A 23,420-nucleotide genomic window follows, 5' to 3' on the forward strand; every position below is an offset into this window, starting at 1 on the left:
ACGGTGAAAAAGAGGGAAATGAGAGTTGGGGTGAGAGAGTATCATTAAATTTTAGAGAGGATAAAAAGATATTTTGGAAGGAGGTAATTAAAGTGCGTAAGACAAGAGAACCTGTGGGAACATCGGTGAAAGGGGCTAATGGGAGGTAATAACAAGTAGTGGTGATGTAAGAAGGAGATTGAGTGAGTATTTTGAAGGTTTGTGTTAGATGATAGATTGGCAGGTATAGGGTGTTCTAGTCGAGGTGGTGTGAAAAGTGGAGTCAGGGAGAGTGATTTGGTAAACAGAGAAGAGGTAGTGAAAGCTTTGCGGAAGGCAAAGCCGGCAAGACGGCAGGTTTGGATGGTATTGCAGTGGAATTTATTAAAAAAGGGGGTAACTATGTTGTTGATTGGTTGGTGAGGATATTCAATGTATGTATAGTTCATGGTGAAGTGCCTGAGGATTAGCGAAATGCATGCATAGTGCTATTGTACAAAAGGAAAGATGATAAAGGTGAGCGTTCAGATTACAGAGGTATGAGTTCATTGAGTATTCCTGGGAAATTATATCGGATGGTATTGATTGAGAGGGTGAAGGCATGCATCAGATTTTGGAAGAGCAGTGTGGTTTCAAAAGTGGTAGAGGATGTGTCGATCAGGTGTATACTTTGAAGAATGTATGTGAGAAATACCTAGAAAAAATGGATTTGCATGTAGCATTTATAAATCTGGAGTAGGCATATGATAGAGTTGATAGAGATGCTCTGTGGAAAGTAATAAGAATATATGGTGTGGGAGGGAAGTTGCTGGACGAAGTGAAAATTTTGTATCGAGTATGTAAGGCATGTGTACGAGTACGAAGAGAGGAAAGTGATTGGTTCTCAGTGAATGTCGGTTTGTGGTAGGGGTGGGCGATGTCCCAATGGTTGTTTAATTTGTTTACGAATGGGGTTGTTAGGGAGGTGAATGCAAGAGTTTTGGAGAGAGGGGCAAGTATGCAGTCTGTTGTAGATGAGAGGGCTTGGGAAGTGAGTCAGTTGTTGTTCGCTGATGATACAGCGCTGTTGGCTGATTCGTGTGAGAAATTGCAGAAGATGGTGACTGAGTTTCGTAAAGTGTGTGAAAGAAAGCTGAGAGTTAATGTTAATATGAGGAAGGTTATTAGGTACAATAGGAGTGAGGGACAAGTCAATTGGGAGGTAAGTTTAAAAGGAGAATAACTGTAGGAAGTGAAGTGTTTTAGATATCTGGGAGTGGATTTGGCAGCAGATGCAACCATGGAAGCAGAAGTGAGTAACAGGGTGGTGGAGAGGGCGAAAGTTCTTGGAGCGTTGAAAAATGTGTGGACGGCGAGAACGTTATCTCGGCAAGCAAAAATGGGTATGTTTGAAGGAATAGTGGTGCCAAGAATGTTATATGGTTGCGAGGCGTGGGCTATAGATTGGGTTGTACGGAGGAGGGTGGATGTGTTGGAAATGAGAGTTTGGAAAGTAATGAAAGAGTAAGAGAGATGAGTGGTAATAAAAAGAGTGCGGTTGAGAGAGCAGAAGAGGGTGTATTGAAATGGTTTGGTCATATGGGAGAATAAGTGAGGAAAGATTGACAAAGAGGATATATGTGTCAGAGGTGGAGGGAACGACGAGAAATGGGAGACGATATTTTTAGGTTGAAGGATGGAGTGAAAAATTATTTTTAGCGAACGGTGCCAGAACATGCAGGATGGTGAAAGGCGTGCAAGGAATAGAGTGAATTGGAACGATGTGGTATACCGGCGTAGACGTGCTGTCAATGGATTGTACCAGGGCATGTGAGGTGTCTTGGGGTAAACTATGGAAAATTTTGTGGGGCCTGGATGTGGAAAGGGAGCTGCGGTTTCGGTGCTTTATACATGACAGCTGGAGACTGAGTGTAAAAGAAGTTGGCCTTTGTTTTCTTTTCCTAGCACTACCTCGCGCGCATGCGGGGGGAGGGGGTTGTCATTTCATATGTGGTGGGGTGGCGACGGGAATGAATAAAGTCAGCAAGTATGAATTATGTACATATGTACGTATGTATTTGTCTGCATAGGTATGCATATGTGCGTGTGTGGACGTGTATGTATCATGCGTATGTGGGTGGGTTGGACCATTCTTCGCCTGTTTCCTTGCGCTTCCTGGCTAACGCAGGAGACAGCCATAAATCATAATGTATGATAGAATAAATGAAATATATATATATATATATATATATATATATATATATATATATATATATATATATATATATATATATATATATTTTTTTTTTTTTTTTTTTTTTATACTTTGTCGCTGTCTCCCGCGTTTGCGAGGTAGCGCAAGGAAACAGACGAAAGAAATGGCCCAACCCCCCCCATACACATGTATATACATACGTCCACACACGCAAATATACATACCTACACAGCTTTCCATGGTTTACCCCAGACGCTTCACATGCCTTGATTCAATCCACTGACAGCACGTCAGCCCCGGTATACCACATCGCTCCAATTCACTCTATTCCTTGCCCTCCTTTCACCCTCCTGCATGTTCAGGCCCCGATCACACAAAATCTTTTTCACTCCATCTTTCCACCTCCAATTTGGTCTCCCTCTTCTCCTTGTTCCCTCCACCTCCGACACATATATCCTCTTGGTCAATCTTTCCTCACTCATCCTCTCCATGTGCCCAAACCACTTCAAAACACCCTCTTCTGCTCTCTCAACCACGCTCTTTTTATTTCCACACATCTCTCTTACCCTTACGTTACTCACTCGATCAAACCACCTCACACCACACATTGTCCTCAAACATCTCATTTCCAGCACATCCATCCTCCTGCGCACAACTCTATCCATAGCCCACGCCTCGCAACCATACAACATTGTTGGAACCACTATTCCTTCAAACATACCCATTTTTGCTTTCCGAGATAATGTTCTCGACTTCCACACATTCTTCAAGGCCCCCAGAATTTTCGCCCCCTCCCCCACCCTATGATCCACTTCCGCTTCCATGGTTCCATCCGCTGCCAGATCCACTCCCAGATATCTAAAACACTTAACTTCCTCCAGTTTTTCTCCATTCAAACTCACCTCCCAATTGACTTGACCCTCAACCCTACTGTACCTAATAACCTTGCTCTTATTCACATTTACTCTTAACTTTCTTCTTCCACACACTTTACCAAACTCAGTCACCAGCTTCTGCAGTTTCACACATGAATCAGCCACCAGCGCTGTATCATCAGCGAACAACAACTGACTCACTTCCCAAGCTCTCTCATCCCCAACAGACTTCATACTTGCCCCTCTTTCCAAAACTCTTGCATTTACCTCCCTAACAACCCCATCCATAAACAAATTAAACAACCATGGAGACATCACACACCCCTGCCGCAAACCTACATTCACTGAGAACCAATCACTTTCCTCTCTTCCTACACGTACACATGCCTTACATCCTCGATAAAAACTTTTCACTGCTTCTAACAACTTTCCTCCCACACCATATATTCTTAATACCTTCCACAGAGCATCTCTATCAACTCTATCATATGCCTTCTCCAGATCCATAAATGCTACATACAAATCCATTTGCGTTTCTAAGTATTTCTCACATACATTCTTCAAAGCAAACACCTGATCCACACATCCTCTACCACTTCTGAAACCACACTGCTCTTCCCCAATCTGATGCTCTGTACATGCCTTCACCCTCTCAATGAATACCCTCCCATATAATTTACCAGGAATACTCAACAAACTTATACCTCTGTAATTTGAGCACTCACTCTTATCCCCTTTGCCTTTGTACAATGGCACTATGCACGCATTCCGCCAATCCTCAGGCACCTCACCATGAGTCATACATACATTAAATAACCTTACCAACCAGTCAACAATACAGTCACCCCCTTTTTTAATAAATTCCACTGCAATACCATCCAAACCTGCTGCCTTGCTGGCTTTCATCTTCCGCAAAGCTTTCACTACCTCTTCTCTGTTTACCAAATCATTTTCCCTAACCCTCTCACTTTGCACACCACCTCGACCAAAACACCCTATATCTGCCACTCTATCATCAAACACATTCAACAAACCTTCGAAATACTCACTCCATCTCCTTCTCACATCACCACTACTTGTTATCACCTCCCCATTTGCGCCCTTCACTGAAGTTCCCATTTGCTCCCTTGTCTTACGCACTTTATTTACCTCCTTCCAGAACATCTTTTTATTCTCCCTAAAATTTAATGATACTCTCTCACCCCATCTCTCATTTGCCCTTTTTTTCACCTCTTGCACCTTTCTCTTGACCTCCTGTCTCTTTCTTTTATACATCTCCCACTCAATTGCATTTTTTCCCTGCAAAAATCGTCCAAATGCCTCTCTCTTCTCTTTCACTAATACTCTTACTTCTTCATCCCACCACTCACTACCCTTTCTAATCAACCCACCTCCCACTCTTCTCATGCCACAAGCATCTTTTGCGCAATCCATCACTGATTCCCTAAATACATCCCATTCCTCCCCCACTCCCCTTACTTCCATTGTTCTCACCTTTTTCCATTCTGTACTCAGTCTCTCCTGGTACTTCCTCACACAGGTCTCCTTCTCAAGCTCACTTACTCTCACCACCCTCTTCACCCCAACATTCACTCTTCTTTTCTGAAAACCCATACAAATCTTCACCTTAGCCTCCACAAGATAATGATCAGACATCCCTCCAGTTGCACCTCTCAGCACATTAACATCCAAAAGTCTCTCTTTCGCACGCCTGTCAATTAACACGTAATCCAATAACGCTCTCTGGCCATCTCTCCTACTTACATAAGTATACTTATGTATATCTCGCTTTTTAAACCAGGTATTCCCAATCATCAGTCCTTTTTCAGCACATAAATCTACAAGCTCTTCACCATTTCCATTTACAACACTGAACACCCCATGTATACCAATTATTCCCTCAACTGCCACATTACTCACCTTTGCATTCAAATCACCCATCACTATATATATATATATATTTGCAAGACATAGTTATGTATTTTTATCACATATATTATTGGTGTTTTGACAAGAAAATAGTGAAATTGGAGAAAAATGTAGCTAAGACATTGAAGCTTATTGATACAGTGGTTAAATTGATGAGAACTGCTATTGGCGTTTGTGTAAATAAATTATACATTTCCTTTTTCCATAGGCAGAGGTTGAACCATTATGTGACATTCATTTTTTTCATTCATTTCAAGCTAGAAGTTTCAGTTTTCTAAATTGTTTCTTACATTTTTCATATGTATATATATGTATATGTGTGTGTGTGTGTATATGTGCGTATGTATGTGTATGTGTGTTCATGTGTATATGTATATATATATATATATATATATTATCCCTGGGGATAGGGGTGAAAGAATACTTCCCACGTATTCCTCGCGTGTCGTAGAAAGCGACTAGAGGGGACGGGAGCGGAGGGCCAGAAATCCTCCCCTCTTCTGCTCTCTCAACCACGCTCTTTTTATTTCCACACATCTCTCTTACCCTTACGTTACTCACTCGATCAAACCACCTCACACCACACATTGTCCTCAAACATCTCATTTCCAGCACATCCATCCTCCTGCGCACAACTCTATCCATAGCCCACGCCTCGCAACCATACAACATTGTTGGAACCACTATTCCTTCAAACATACCCATTTTTGCTTTCCGAGATAATGTTCTCGACTTCCACACATTCTTCAAGGCCCCCAGAATTTTCGCGCCCTCCCCCACCCTATGATCCACTTCCGCTTCCATGGTTCCATCCGCTGCCAGATCCACTCCCAGATATCTAAAACACTTCACTTCCTCCAGTTTTTCTCCATTCAAACTCACCTCCCAATTGACTTGACCCTCAACCCTACTGTACCTAATAACCTTGCTCTTATTCACATTTACTCTTAACTTTCTTCTTCCACACAATTTACCAAACTCAGTCACCAGCTTCTGCAGTTTCTCACATGAATCAGCCACCAGCGCTGTATCATCAGCGAACAACAACTGACTCACTTCCCAAGCTCTCTCATCCCCAACAGACTTCATACTTGCCCCTCTTTCCAAAACTCTTGCATTTACCTCCCTAACAACCCCATCCATAAACAAATTAAACAACCATGGAGACATCACACACCCCTGCCGCAAACCTACATTCACTGAGAACCAATCACTTTCCTCTCTTGCTACACGTACACATGCCTTACATTCTCGATAAAAACTTTTCACTGCTTCTAACAACTTTCCTCCCACACCATATATTCTTAATACCTTCCACAGAGCATCTCTATCAACTCTATCATATATATATATATATATATATATATATATATATATATATATATATATATATATATATATATATATATATATATATATATACACGAACAAAGTGCATATGAACGCGCACCTTCATAGAACATACAAACCTCCATCGGCCAGGATCGAACCGGGGACCCTTGTGCAACAGGCGGGACCGCTACTGCTAGGTTATGATCGCCCATAATAGGGAAATGACTATTCGAAAACTATGTACTCGAATACCCATCGTCTCACGTTGGTAAGGAACGGGTCTACACCGATCATTTTCCATCAGGCTCACATTGCCAGCAGATAGCATTTTAAGGAACCTAATGATAGCGCTACAGCCTGTTGCAAAGGGTTTTCCCGTTTTCATCCTGGCTGTTGGAAGTTTTTATGTTCTATGAAAGTGCGCGTTCATATGCACATGTTCGTATTCATATACCTCCGCGTCGTACAGTTAGTTTCGGTAAAATGCTATCTGCTGGCAGTGTGAGCCTGATTGGAAATGACCGGTGTAGACCCCTTTCCTCACCAAAGTGAGACAAAGGTATTCGAGTCCATAGTATTCGAATAGTCATTTCCCTCCTATGGCCGATCATAGCCTAGCAGTAGCGCTTCCGCCTGTTGCACAGGGGTCCCCGGTTCGATTCTGGCTGTTGGAGGTTTGTATGTTCTGCGAAAGTGCGCGTTCATATGCACTTTGTTCGTACACACACACACACACACACATATATATATATATATATCATTTATCATATCATGAATTATGATTTATGGCTGTCTCCCGCGTTAGCGAGGCAGCGGAAGGAAACAGCTGCTCCCAAAACACTTGCCTCTCATGATCTTTCTTCTCATGCTCGGGTGCATATGTTCCAATAATCACCCATCTCTCTCCATCCACTTTCAGTTTTACCCATATCAGTCTAGAGTTTACTTTCTTACACTCTATCCCATACTCCCGCCACTCCTGTTTCAGGAGTAGTGCTACTCCTTCACTTGCTCTTGTCCTCTCACTAACTCTTGACTTTACTACTAAGACATTCCCAAACCACTCTTCCCCTTTACCCATGAGCTTAGTTTCACTCAGAGCCAAAACATACAGGTTCCTTTCCTCAAACATACTACCTATCTCTCCTTTTTTCTCATCTTGATTGCATCCACACACATTTAGACACCTCAATCTCAGCCTTCGAGGAGGATGAGCACTCCCCGCGTGACTCCCTCTGTTTCCCCTTTTAGAAAGTTAAAATACAAGGAGGGAAGAGTTTCCAGCCCCCCGCTCCCGTCCCCTTTAGTCGCCTTCTACGACACGTGAGGAATGAGTGGGAAGTATTCTTTCTCCCCTATCCCAAGAGATATATATGTATATATACATATATATATATATGCATACATATATATATATATATATATATATATATATATATATATATATATATATATATATATATATATATATATATATATATATATATTTTTTTTTTTTTTTTTATTTGCTTCGCTTTGTCGCTGTCGCTAGCGAGGTAGCGCAAGAAAATAGACGAAAGAAATGGCCCAACCCACTCACATACACATGCATATACATACACGTCCACACACGCAAATATGCATAGCTATACATCTCAATGTACACATATATATATACACACACAGACAGATACATATATACACATGTACATAATTCATACTGTCTGCCTTTACTCATTCCCATCGCCACCTCACCACAAATGGAATAACAACCCCCCTCCCCTCTCCTGTGTGCGAGGTAGCGCTAGGAAAAGTCTCAGTCTCTAGCTGTCATGTAATAATGCCCGAAACCACAGCTCCCTTTCCACATCCAGGCCCCACAGAACATTCCATGGTTTACCCCAAACGCTTCATATGCCCTGGGTCAATCCATTGACAGCACATCGACCCCGGTATACCACATCGTTCCAATTCACTTTATTCCTTGCACGCCTGTCACCCTCCTGCATGTTCAGGCCCCGATCACTCAAAATCTTTTTCACTCCATCTTTCCACCTCCAATTTGTTCTCCCACATCTCCTCGTTCCCTCCACCTCCGACACATATATTCTCTTGGTCAATCTTTCCTCACTCATTCTCTCCATGTGACCAAACCATTTCAAAACAACCTCTTCTGCTCTCTCAGCCATATTCTTTTTATTTTCACACATCTCTCTCACCCATACATTACTTACTCGATCAAACCACCTCACACAACATATTGTCCTCAAACATCTCATTTCCAGCACATCCACCCTCCTGCGCACAACTTTATCCATAGCCCACGCCTCGCAACCATACAACATTGTTGGAACCACCATTCCTTCAAACATACCCATTTTTGCTTTCCGAGATAATGTTCTCGACTTCCAAACATTCTTCAAGGCTCCCAGAATTCTCACCCCCTCCCCCACCTTATGATTCACTTCCACTTCCATGTTTCCATCCGCTGCCAGATCCACTCCCAGATATCTAAAACACTTTACTTCCTCCAGTTTTTCTCCATCCAAACTTACCTCCCAATTGACTTGACCCTCAACCCTACTGTACCTAGTAACCTTGCTCTTATTCACATTTGCTCTTAACTTTCTTCTTTCACACACTTTACCAAACTCAGTCACCAGCTTATGCAGTTTTTCACATGAATCAGCCATCAGCGCTGTGTCATCAGCGAACAACAACTGACTCACTTCCCAAGCTCTCTCATTCACAAAAGTCTGCATACTTGCCACTCTTTCCAAAACTCTTGCACTCACCTCCCGAACAACCCCATCCATAAACAAATTAAACAACCATGGAGACATCACACACCCCTGCCGCAAACCTACATTCACTGAGAACCAATCACTTTTCTCTCTTCATACACGTTCACATTCCTTACATCCTCGATAAAAGCTTTTCACTGCTTCCAACAACTTGCCTCCCACGCCATATATTCTTAATACCTTCCACAGAGCATCTCTGTCAACTCTATCATATGCCTTCTCCAGATCCATAAATGCTACATACAAATCCATTTGCTTTTCTAAGTATTTCTCACATACATTCTTCAAAACAAACACCTGATCCACACATCTCTACCACTTCTGAAACCACACTACTCTTCACCAATCTGATGCTCTGTACATGCCTTCACCCTCTCAATCAATACCCTCCCATATAATTTCCCAGGAATACTCAACAAACTTATACCTCTGTAATTTGAGCACTCACTCTTATCCCCTTTGCCTTTGCACAATGGCACTATGCAAGCATTCCGCCAATCCTCAGGCACCTCACCATGAATCTTATATACATCAAATATCCTTACCAAACAGTCAACAATACAGTCACCCCCTTTTTTAATAAATTCCACTGCAATACCATCCAAACCTTCTGCCTTGCCGGCTTTCATATTCCGCAAACCTTTTACTACCTCTTGTCTGTGTACCAAATCATTTTTAGTAACCCTCTCACTGTGCACACCACCTCGACCAAAACACCCTATATCTGCCACTCTATCATCAAACACATTCAACAAACCTTCAAAATACTCACTCCATCTCCTTCTCACATCACCATTACTTCTTATCACCTCCCCATTAGCCCACTTCACTGAAGTTCCCATTTGCTCCCTTGTCTTACGCACTTTATTTACCTCCTTCCAAAACGTCTTTTTATTCTCCCTAAAATTTCAAGATACTCATTCACCCCAACTCTCATTTGCCCTCTTTTTCACCTCTTGCACCTTTCTCTTGACCTCCTGCCTCTTTTTTTATACATCTCCCACTCATTTGCATTTTTTCCCTAAAAAAATCGTCCAAATGCCTGTCTCTTCTCTTTCATTAATTATCTTACTTCTTCATCCCACCACTCGCTACCCTTTCTAATCAACCCACCTCCCACGCTTCTCATGCCACAAGTATCTTTTGCGCAAGCCATCAATGCTTCCCTAAATACATCCCATCCCTCCCCCACTCCCCTTACCTCCTTTGTTCTCACCTTTTTCCTTTCTGTACTCAGTCTCTTCTGGTACTTCCTCACACAAGTCTCCTTCCCAAGCTCACTTACTCTCACCACTCTCTTCACCCCAACATTCTCTCTTCTTTTCTGAAAACCCATACAAATCTTCACCTTCGCCTCCACAAGATGGTGATCCGATATCCCTCCAGTTGCACCTCTCAGCACTTTAACATCCAAAAGTCTCGCTTTCGCGTGCCTATCAATTGACAAGTAATCCAATAACGCTCTCTGGCCATGTCTCCTACTTAGATACGTATACTTATGTATATCTCGCTTTTTAAACCAGGTATTCCCAATCACCATTCCTTTCTCAGCACACAAATCCACAAGCTCTTCACCATTTCCATTCACAACACTGAACACCCCATTTGTACCAATTATTCCCTCAACTGCCACATTACTCACCTTTGCATTCAAATCACGCATCACTATAACCCGGTCTTGTGCATCAAAACCACTAACACACTCATTCAGCTGCTCCCAAAACACTTGCCTCTCATGATCTTTCTTCTCATGCCCAGGTGCATATACACGAATATTCACTCATCTCTCTCCATCAACTTTCAGTTTTACCAATATCAATATAGAGTTTCAGGAGTAGTGCTACTCTTCCCTTGCTCTTGTCCTCTCACTAACCCCTGACTTTACTCCTAAGACAGTCCACATACACATGTATATACATGTACGTCCACACACGCACATATACTTACCTATACATTTCAACGTATACATACATATACATTTACACACATATACATGTATACACATGTACATAATTCATACATGCAGCCTTTATTCATTCTCGTTGCCACCCCGCCAACCTTGAAATGACAGCCCCCTTCCCCCGTACGTGCGCGAGGTAGCGCTAGGAAAAGACAACATTCGTTCTCACTCAATCTCTATCTCTCAAGTATGATGCACCGAAACTAAAGTTCCCTTTCCACATCCAAGCCCCACAGAATTTTCCATGGTTTACCCCAGACGCTTCGCATGTCCTAGTTCAATCCATTGACAGCAGGTCGACCCCGGTATACCACATTGTTCCAATTCCCTCTATTCCTTGCACGCCTTTCACCATACTGCATGTTCAGGCCCCGATCGCTCAAAATCTTTTTCAGTCCATTTTTCCACCTCCAATTTGGTCTCATACTTCTTTTTGTTCCCTCCACCTCTGTTATATGTATATATATATATATATATATATATATATATATATATATATATATATATATATATATATATATATATATATATATATATATATATATATATATATATATATATATATATATATATATGTATATATATATATGTATATATATATATATATATATATATATATATATATATATATATATATATATATATATATATATATATATATATATATATATATATATATATATATATATATATATATATATCCTCTTCCTTAATTTTTCCTCACTCATTCTCTCCATGTGACCAAATCATTTTAATACACCCTCTTCACCTCTCCCAACCACACTCTTTTTATTACCACTCATCTCTCTCACCCTTTCATTACTTACTCGATCAAACAACCTCACACCACATATTGTCCTCAAACATCGTATTTCCAACACATCCACTCTCCTCCGTAAAACCCTATATATAGCCCACGTCTCGCAACCATATAACATTGTTGGAACCACTGTTCCTTAAAAATATCCATTCCTGCTTTCCGAGATAATAGGGAAGAAAGAATACTTCCCACGTATTCCATGCTTGTCGTAGAAGGCGACTAAATGGGGAGGGAGCGGGGGGCTGGAGATCCTCCCCTCTCTTTTTTTTCTTTTTTTTAATTTTCCAAAAGAAAGAACAGAGAAGGGGGCCAGGTGAGGATATTCCCTCAAAGGCCCAGTCCTCTGTTCTTAACGCTACCTTGCTAGCGCGGGGAATGGCGAATAGTATGAAAGAAAAAAAAAAGAAAAAAAAAAAATATATATATATATATATATATATATATATATATATATATATATATATATATATATATATATATATATTTATCTATTTTTTATTTATTTATTACACTTTGTCGTTGTTTTCCGCGTTAACGAGGCAGCGCAAGGAAACAGACGAAAGAATGGCACAACCCACCCACATACACATGTATATACATACACCTCCACACATGCACATATACATACCTATACATCTCAACGTATACATATATATATACACGCACAGACATATACATATATACACATGTACAAGATTCATAGTCTGCCCTTATTCATTCCTGTCGCCACCCCGCCACACATGATATAACAACCCTCTCTCCCAGCATGTGCGCGAGGTAGTCTCTAGCTGTCATGTATAATGCACCGAAACCACAGCTCCCTTTCCACATCCAAGCCCCACAGAACTCTCCATGGTCTACCCCAGACGCTTTACATGCCCTGGTTCAATCCATTGACAGCACGTCGACCCCGGTATACCATATCGTTCCAATTCACCCTATTCCTTGCACGCCTTTCACCCTCCTGCATGCTCATCCCACGATCGCTCAAAACCTTTTTCACTTCGTCCTTCCACTTCCAATTTGGTCTCCCACTTCTCGTTCACTCTACCTCTGACACATTTATCCTCTTTGGTGATCTTTCTTCACTCATTCTCTCTTTGTGTCCAAATCATTTCAATAAAACCTCTTCTGCTCTCTCAACCACCACGTTCTTTTTATTATCACACATCTCTCTTACCCTTTCATTACTTACTCAATCATTCAGCCTCACACCACGTATTGTCCTCAAACATCTCATCCACCCTTCTCCGAACAACCCTATCTATCGCCCATGCCTCACAACCATATAACATTGTTTGAGCCACTATTTCTTTATACATATTCAATTTTGCTTTCCGATATAACGTTCTCGCCTTCCACATTTTCCTCAACGCTCCCAAAACCTTTGTCCCCTCCCCCACCCTGTGGTTCCCACTTCCATGGTTCCATCCGCCTCCAAATCCACTCCCAGATATCTAAAACACTTTACTTTCTCCAGTTCAAAGTTACCTCCAAATTTACTTGTCCTTCAACCTTATTGAACCTAATAACCTTACTCTTATTCACATATACTCTCAGCTTCCTTGTTTCACAGACTTTACAAAACTCAGTCACCAGCTTTTGCAGTTTCTCACCCGAATCAGCCACCAGCGCTGAATCATCAGCGAACAACAACTGACTCACATCCTAAGCCCTCTCATCCACAACAGACTGCATACTATCCCCTCTCCAAAACTCTTGCATTCACCTCCCTAACAGCCCCATCAATAAACAAATTAAACAACCATGGAGACATCATGCACCCCTGTCGCAAACCGATATTCACTGGGAAACAATCACTTTCCTCTCTTCCTACTAGTACACCTGCCTTACATCCTTGATAAAACTTTTCACTGTTTCTATGAACTTACTTCCCACACCATATACTCTTCATACCTTCCACAGAGCATCTCTATGAACTCTATCATGTGCCTTCTCCAGATTCATAACCGTACCCTACAAATCCATCTTTTTTCTAAGTCTTCTCACATACATTCTTCAAAGCAAACACCTGACACACACATCCTCTATCACTTCGGAAACCACACTGCTCTTCCCCAGTCTGATGCTCTGTACATGCCTTGACGCTCTCAAGCAATACTTTCCCATATAATCTCCCTAGAATACTCAACAAACTTATACCTCAGTAATTTGAACACCTTTATCCATTTTGCCTTTGTACAATGGCACCATAGATATATTCCGCCAATCCTCAGGCACTTCACCATTAGCCATACATACAGTGAATATCCTCACCAACCAGTCAACAACACAGTCACCACCTTTTCTATTAAATTTCACTGCAATACCATCCAAATCCGCCGCCTTGCCGGCTTTCGTCTTCCGCAAAGCTTTCCCTACCTCTTCTCTGTTTACCAAATCATTCTCCCTAACCCTCTTACTTCGCAAACCACATCGACCAAAACACCCTATATCTGCCACTCTATCATCAAACACATTCAACTAACCTTCAAAATGCTCACTCCATTCCTTCTCACATCACCACTACTTGTTCTTACTACCCCATTAGCCCCCTTCACCGATGTTCCGATTTGTTCTCTTGTCTTACGCACTTTATTTCCCTCTTTCGAAAACATTTTTTTATTCTCCCTAAAAACTAATGATACTCTCTTACCCCAACTCTCATTTGCCTTCTTTTTCACCTCTTGCACCATTCTTTTGACCTCCTGCCTCTTTCTTTTATACATCACCCAGTCATTTGCACTATTTCACCCCAACATTCTCCCTTCTGAAAACCTCTACAAATCTTCACATTCGCCTCCACAAGATAATGATCAGACATACCTCCAGTTGCCTTTCTCATCACATTGATATACAAAAGTCTTTCGTTCACGAGCCTATGAATTAACACATAATCGAATAACGCTCTCTGGCACTTTTTCCTACTTACATACGTATACTTATGTATATATCTCTTTTTAAACCGGGCATTTGCAATCACCAGTCCTTTTTCTGCACACAAATCTACAAGCTCTTCACCCTTTCCATTTACAACACTAAACACCCCATGTACACCAATTATTCCCTCAACTGCCACATTACACACCTTTGTATTCAAATCATCCATCACTATAACCCAGCCTAGTGCATCAAAACTGCTAACATACTCACTCAGCTGCTCCCAAAACACCTGCATCTCATGATCTTTCTTTTCATGTCCGGGTGCATAGGCACCAATAATCACTCTTCTCTCTCTATCTACTTTCAGTTTCACCTGTATCAATCCAGAGTTTGCTTTCTTACACTTTATCACATACTCCCACAACTCCTGTTATATGTATATAGTGTTATAGATATGGGTGATGTTCAGAGGGAAGACACGAGAGAGGCTCGTGTTTGTTTGGGGGGAGTGATTTCTTATTGGCAAATTTCTGTGGACTTGAATTATAACAGAGTTGGTAGGCCGACTGTTTATTACTTTGTGGGTCATTTCATAGTGTATGCGTTTTGCCAGTGTTGTATTTGTTGTGGGTGGGAGGATCCAAGTGTAGAGATTACTGAAGTGTGAATCAGGAATAAGCTTTTTATATCTACTTTGGGGTTCCTGGTTAGTTATATATTGGTTTGGATGTGAAGGTTTAATGTTACTGCACACCTGGTAACATGTAAAAAATATCGATGGGAATTAAGGTTTAAGGTGAGGATGATGGGAGGTTAGAGGAAAGGAAAATGAAAAAAAATAAGCTGGAGAAAACTAGAATCAATATATTATAAAAATATTTATAATATAAGAAGTATGAGGCATGGAATGTAACGAAGAGATACAATAGAGAGCATGAGGTATAACACATAATGGAGAAAAGAAAAGAAAGTCTAGGCCTTGAAATATAATGAACAGAAGGAGGGAAAAGTATGAAGCATAAAACACAGGAGCGAACGAGGGGAAAATATGAATTAAGAATTATGATGAAAGACATAGAGGAATAGATTGGCGTATAGTATGATGGAGGGAAAGGGTTAAGTATGAGGAATGAGATGTAAAGGAGAGAAGGAGGATGAGAGGCAGGATGCTTCTGGGTGGCAGAGGGGAGAGGGAGAGATAATATGCAAGGAATTGATCGTAACTGATAAAATGGGACTGGCTAATATGGAGTCATATATCATAAGGAGAGATAGAGGGTAGACGCACTGAACGTCAGGTGTAAAGGAAGGAGGAAGGATAGAATAAGAGATGTGCAGGATAAAGTAAATGAGTAAATGAGGAGAGGGACAGACATATACAGAAGGGAGCCTGCAAAGAATTTTTCTGTGTGAAATATATAGGAATGGATGGAAGGATATGGGTCTCGTTATATACAATGAGGGGATGTTGAATATATGGAGCACTAGAAGAGATAAATAGAAGAAGGAAAGAAACAGGAACATTGTTGATATATTTATGAAACAGGTATGGTGAATGAAACACGAATTACAATGATGTAGAGGAAATCGAAAATATGGTACTGAAGGGAACTGAGTGAGAAGGGAGGAAGTATGAGGCGTGAGACAAGAGGGACAGAGGGAAGGATGCTATAAATGATTCATACCAATTTACAAATTAAGGTGTGTCTGTTACGTATCTAGTTTCTGCTCTACCTAATGCTACCAGAACAGCTGACTGAAAAGGATGTTTTTTTTATAAACAGAATAGGTCTGCACGATGGACTCAGAGGATACATTGCTGATTATATCTTGTTGTTTTTGGTTTAATTTTGTCTTTGACAGGTTGTCCACTAAAAGGCTCAGCAAACTACTCACAGCAGTAATGGTAATGGCAATGTTGGTGAACCCTAACGATGATGACCAGTAATGTACTGGTGAACATCTGAGTCTATGAACCAATGAGAGTCAGCTGTTAAGGTCAGTTGGAGTCTGCATGGAGCATAATACAGACAGGGGTGAGGCATTACAGGTGTATGGGACGTAAGAATTAAGGGAGGAGAGGAAGTATAAAATAAGAGACATTCATTGCAAGTGATTAACTAAGAGGGGATGGAGGATAAGATGTACGGGACACGCCAAATGAAGTAGTGACCCATAATGACATTGATGGTGAGGGACGTAATACGGAACGTAATGTACAGAGGAAGGGGAGAGGGAAGACGTAAGAACCCTTAGACATAAAGAGGAGGGAGGTATGGCACTTGATATCAAAGGTAATTAGTAAAGAAGATTAGGCTGTGGCAGGTGAAAGAGGGAGGGAGGAGGTACAGGGTGTGCAATATAGAGGAGGACATAGGCGGTCTATGATATACAAGAAGAGCGAAATAGGTCAAAATTAGCGAAGCTTGAATGTTAAAGAGAGAAGGAAGGACACTAGTATGGAATATAAAGAAGGGTGGTAAGGCTGAAGGACTAAGTGTGAGAGAGATAAAACGGAGAAAGATAAAAACAAGTTTACGGGGCGTAAGATACGAGGCAGATGTATGGGGCGTCAGACCATCATTAAACCGCAGTCTGTAAATTAAGATATACAGAAGGCAGACAGGTGAGGTGGGAGGTGCGATGAAGAGAAATGCTGGAGCGTGAAGAGTAAGGCAGATGAAGGGAGAGAAACTGAGGTACATCACGATAAATACAATTGAAAGGAACATTAGGGATGAGGAATGAAGCATTAGATGTCAAGGATAAATGACGGGAGGAAAAGGTACGAGGTGTGAGTTACAGAATACCTGGGATGGATGGATAGAGGAAGCACAGGACATCGCAGAGAAAAGATTTACAGAAGGACGTATGGGCAGCCAGCCGCAGCCAACCCAGGTGTTCATCCTCCCTCGGAGCTGGACGGTAAATGATTACCTGGCTTAGAGTGGTTTACAGGTGTCACCACACGTCGCCTGCTTCAGGGTGGCTATATCATTAAAATCATGGTGACATCAAAGAATTTTTCAGTTCAAAAGAAATCACATATACTGTTACTGGAAGTAGTGCAGCCTTGGGCTCCAATACCATTTAGAAAGATCATGGGTAAGAGGATATGTATATATAGCGGATAAGAAGCAGATATAAGTGCGGCATTCAATGCCCATTACCGTCTCAGTTACCATTTGAAAGATGCAGATGGCACAAAAACTATGTGGCAGGACATATGACATGAGAAGGGGGATGACGAGGTATGAAGGGTAAGGTGTAGGGGAGGAAGGGCGAATTATGTACGAGGTACAAGTGAAGGGAAGAAGGAGAATATAAGGATCAGGAAACCTATAAATGGGAGGAGGTGTCGTGGATGAGCCATTAGTGAAGGATGGATGAGGAATTCCTGAGGCAAGAACATTAAGTGAGGAAGGGAAAGGCCTGTGTGAGTGTGAGCCATACAACAGCAAAGGATTTAGGAAGCACAGTGTAAGGTATAACTGACAGAATTGATGAGTGGGAGAGATAAGACGTGAGGTCCGGGGAAGCTTGGGGGAGATAAAACATGAGACGTGACCTGTGAGGGAGATAGAGAGAGGAAGGGAAGTTATGTGAGGCCACTTGCTGCAGTTGTCCTCACGGCTCTGTGAGTCTGGTGTTAGTTCCTTCGTTCAGCTGAAGTAGCCTAAAGCACACTAGGTGTATAGAGGAGTGCCTCTTATAATATTCTTTTCAGCAGTAGTCTAATAATCATAGTAGCCTAATAATCATAAAATTCACCTACTCTCTCTCTCTCTCTCTCTCTCTCTCTCTCTCTCTCTCTCTCTCTCTCTCTCTCTCTCTCTCTCTCTCTCTCTCTCTCTCTCTCTCTCTCTCTCTCTCTCTCGGCCGAGCCAGACAGGTGCAGCCAACATGTCGACACCCGAGCCACCAGGAAGCGGCGTAACTGGACCTGTGATGGCCACTATAACATAAGTGGCTTCTTAGGGAGATATTACCTTGCAGGGAGAGAGCAATTATGAGCTCTGCAATTAACGAGGAAAGGGAAGGCCTGAGCAATAACGTAAACGAACGAGGGAAGCAGATATTTTGCTGTGTGGAAAAGAAGAAATTGGCTGTTTGGGGTAGGAACCTGATGAAGATGGAGGAATTTTGATGAAAATATGATGAATGAGGAAGTAGATGAGTATAAAGAAGGGAAAGTAAAGGAGACAAGACGACTTGCGTATTCGAGGGACCTGATATATAATGGGAATTGTCCAGTGTGTCCTCCGGTAAATAAGACTACTTAATGCTACTGGGTTTATGGTACAGGGAAGGAGACAGAAACACAATTTTATATCGAGTTGTCCCACGTGTTGAGTAAGATGTGTCACCGGTGGATGAAAGATGGTAAGGTTGAATCTATGGAACATTAACCCTGGCGTGGGCCGCCACGTAAGAGATAAAAAAGAGGATCCTGCTTCACTGAATCAGGCGGCCACCTTCACCGATGGTTTCGCTCTAACGGAGTCAATGTGGGAGGTCTTTAAGCACTAAAGAAAAGAACCATTATGAGTAGGGTAGGCAACGCGACGCTCATCACACACTCCTACCTTGAACTTTCATACTGAAATGTGGTTACGAGAAGATCATAAGGTACTGTGGACACTTGGTCTGGGAGGAAAGAGACTCCTTGTGCTGGGGTGGCAGACAGCTTGGAGGGTTGAGGATTGATTGACGAACTTGTACAGGGATTAAGACTGATTAGCCGTAGCCCCATAAGGATGAGTTATGTGTTAGTGAAGAAGACGTTGATCTACAGTTAGTTTTGTTGACTTTGGTTCGTCTGGTTATCGTGATATTATCGGTCAGTTGCCTTGTGCTAAAGACATGTAGATAGAAGCAGACTATGATCTGGTAAAATGAAGGGTAAGGCAATCACGGGGGTGAGATCCTTAGGTTAGCACACTACGTATTGAGTGGACATCTGGGGGAAGATGAGACTTATGAAAAAGTGCTACCACATTTCTGTTAGCCGAGTTTGAAATGGGATGTGGCTGAATACTGTTCAACCTGGCATGAATGTCAGTTGATGGTTGGGTTCGAACCTAACCAAGTCATCCCGCCGGCAGTTTTTCTTCCAGATCCTACGGCAGTAGGACTCATCCTTAAGCTCGCCGTGACGACCAATGTTTTCTGTGAAGTATATTATCACTAGATCCCTGACACCATACCCTTCTGTTGCATCACCAGTAGGAGTGTGGTGCGTGTCATGAAGTTCCTCACACAGTTTGGTATTTCACACACTGTGCAGGCTAACCCTGTCGACTAACTTTACGTTGGGACGTTTTTAGCCATTATGTTCGAGTTACTTGGCGAGGACCTGCAACCTTGAATATGGTGACACTAAAAAGATCATTTATCCAAACCTTTTAAGGTAAGTAACGAAGATGTTGCCTCGGACAAGAAAGAGATTGGGACGAAGGTGTCCCCTGTATGCTGTTCATCATTTATGAAAGCCCACAACTGTCCTAGGCTTTAACCCGTTTCAAATATTGTTCGGGCATGAGGTAAAAGGTCACTTTAATTCACATAAGATCATGAAGGAGGCTTGGCTCAGTAAGCTCGTCAAGGTGTCGTTGTCTGTGTATGTGAACAGGTTTTGGGCCCGTCTACTGAGGGCCACGGAGTTAGCCAGGGAAAACCTTGCTACAGTCCTATGTCAAAAGAGGTGTATGATATTGATGCTCAAGTGAAAATGTTTAAAACTGGAGATAAAGGACTAACTCTGATTCTTATGCATTACAACCCATTAAAGTTGGGTACAACGCTCAGTTTAGGATCAAAAGAACGGTTGAACCAATGAATCATGTCACAGGCACCCTTGGTAGGCTATGACGGGAATGTGCATGTGAACCTATTAAACCTTTATCACAGCAGGGAGGGTGAGAGGTATGAGTTTGTTGAGTATTCCTGGGAAATTATATGAGAGGGTATTGTTTGAGAGGGTGAAAACATGTACAGAGCATCAGAGCATCAGTGTGGTTTCAGAAGTAGTAGAGGATGTGTGGATCAAGTTTTTGCTTTGAAGAATGTATGTGAGAAATACTTAGAAAAGCAAATGGATTTGTATGTAGCATTTATGAATCTAGAGAATGCATATGACAGAATTGATAGAGATACTCTGTGAAAGGTATTAAGAATATATGGTGTGGGAGGCAAGTTGCTGGAAGCAGTGAAAAAGTTTTTATCGAGGATGTAAGGCATATGTACGAGTAGGAACAGAGGAAAGGGTTTGGTTCTCAGTGAATGTCGGTTTTTTGCAGGAGTGCGTGATGTTTCTATAGTTGCTTAATTTGCTTATGGATGGGGTTGTTAGGGATTTGAATGCAAGATTTTTGGAGAGAGGGGCAAGTATGCAGTCTGTGGTGGATGAGAGGGTTTGGGAAGTGAGTCAGTTATTGTTCGCTGATGATACAGAGCTGGTGGTTGATTCGGGTGAGAAATTGCAGAAGCTGGTGACTGAGTTTGATAAAGTGTGTGAGAGAAGAAAGCTTAGTGTAAATGTGAATAAGAGCAAGGTTATTAGGTACAGTAGGGTTGAGGGTCAGTCAATTGAGAGGTAAGTATGAATGGAGAAAAACTGGAGGATGTGAAGTGTTTTAGATATCTGTGAGTGGATTTGGCTGTGGATGGAGCCATAGAAGAGGAAGTGAGTCACAGGGTGGGGGAAGGTGGCGGAAGTTCTGGGAGCGTTGAAAAATGAGTTGAAGGCGAAAACATTATCTCGGAAAGCAAAAATGGGTATGTTTGAAGGAACAGTGGTTCCAAGAATGCTATATGCTTGCGATGCGTGGGTTATAGATAGAATTCTGCGGAGGAGGATAGATGTGCTGGAAATGAGATGTTTGAGGACAATATATGGTGTGAGGTGGTGTGATCGACTAAGTAATGAAAGGGTAAGAGAGATGTGTGGTAAGAAAAAGAGTGTAGTTGAGAGAGCAGAAGAGGGTGTTTTGAAATGGTTTGGCTACATGGAGAGAAAGAGTAAGGAAAGATTGATCAAGAGGATATATGTGTCACAGATGGAGGACATGAGAAGTGGGAGACCGAATTGGAAGTGGAAGATGGAGTGAAAAAGATTTTGAGTGATCAAGGCCTGAACATGCAGGAGGGTGAAAGGCGTGCAAGGAAATAAAGTGAATTGGAACTATGTGGTATACCGGGGTTGACGTGCTGTCATTGGACTGAACCAGGGCATATGAAGCGTCTGGGGTAAACCATGGAACGTTTTGTGGGGCCTGGATGTGGAAAGGGAGCTGTGGTTTCGGCGCATTGTACATGGCAGCTAGAGACTAAGTGTGAACGAATGTGGCCTTTGTTTTCTTTTCCTACCGCTAACTCGTGCGCGTGCTGGGGGATGGGGTTGTCATTTCATGTGTGGCGGGGTGGCAACGGGAATGAATAAAGGCAGCAAGTATGAATTATGCATAGGTATGTATACATTATGTATATATAAATAAATTAAGTATATATATATTATGTATATCTATATATATTCTACATATATATATTTGTTTTTTTTTTTTTTTGCTTTGTCGCTGTCTCCCGCGTTTGCGAGGTAGCGCAAGGAAACAGACGAAAGAAATGGCCCAACCCACCCCCATACACATGTATATACATACGTCCACACACGCAAATATACATACCTACACAGCTTTCCATGGTTTACCCCAGACGCTCCACATGCCCCGTTTCAATCCACTGACAGCACGTCAACCCCGGTATACCACATCACTCCAATTCACTCTATTCCTTGCCCTCCTTTCACCCTCCTGCATGTTCAGGCCCCGATCACACAAAATCTTTTTCACTCCATCTTTCCACCTCCAATTTGGTCTCCCTCTTCTCCTCGTTCCCTCCACCTCCGACACATATATCCTCTTGGTCAATCTTTCCTCACTCATTCTCTCCATGTGCCCAAACCATTTCAAAACACCCTCTTCTGCTCTCTCAACCACGCTCTTTTTATTTCCACACATCTCTCTTACCCTTACGTTACTTACTCGATCAAACCACCTCTCACCACACATTGTCCTCAAACATCTCATTTCCAGCACATCCATCCTCCTGCGCACAACTCTATCCATAGCCCACGCCTAGCAACCATACAACATTGTTGGAACCACTATTCCTTCAAACATACCCATTTTTGCTTTCCGAGATAATGTTCTCGACTTCCACACATTCTTCAAGGCTCCCAGAATTTTCGCCCCCTCCCCCACCCTATGATCCACTTCCGCTTCCATGGTTCCATCAGCTGCCAGATCCACTTCCAGATATCTAAAACACTTCACTTCCTCCAGTTTTTCTCCATTCAAACTCACCTCCCAATTGACTTGACCCTCAACCCTACTGTACCTAATAACCTTGCTCTTATTCACATTTACTCTTAACTTTCTTCTTTCACACACTTTACCAAACTCAGTCACCAGCTTCTGCAGTTTCTCACATGAATCAGCCACCAGCGCTGTATCATCTACGAACAACAACTGACTCACTTCCCAAGCTCTCCCATCCCCAACAGACTTCATACTTGCCCCTCTTTCCAAAACTCTTGCATTCACCTCCCTAACAACCCCATCCATAAACAAATTAAACAACCATATATATATATATATATATATATATA

The sequence above is a fragment of the Panulirus ornatus genome, chromosome 19 (assembly GCF_036320965.1).
Source record: "Panulirus ornatus isolate Po-2019 chromosome 19, ASM3632096v1, whole genome shotgun sequence".
NCBI classification, from domain to species: Eukaryota; Metazoa; Arthropoda; class Malacostraca; order Decapoda; family Palinuridae; genus Panulirus; species Panulirus ornatus.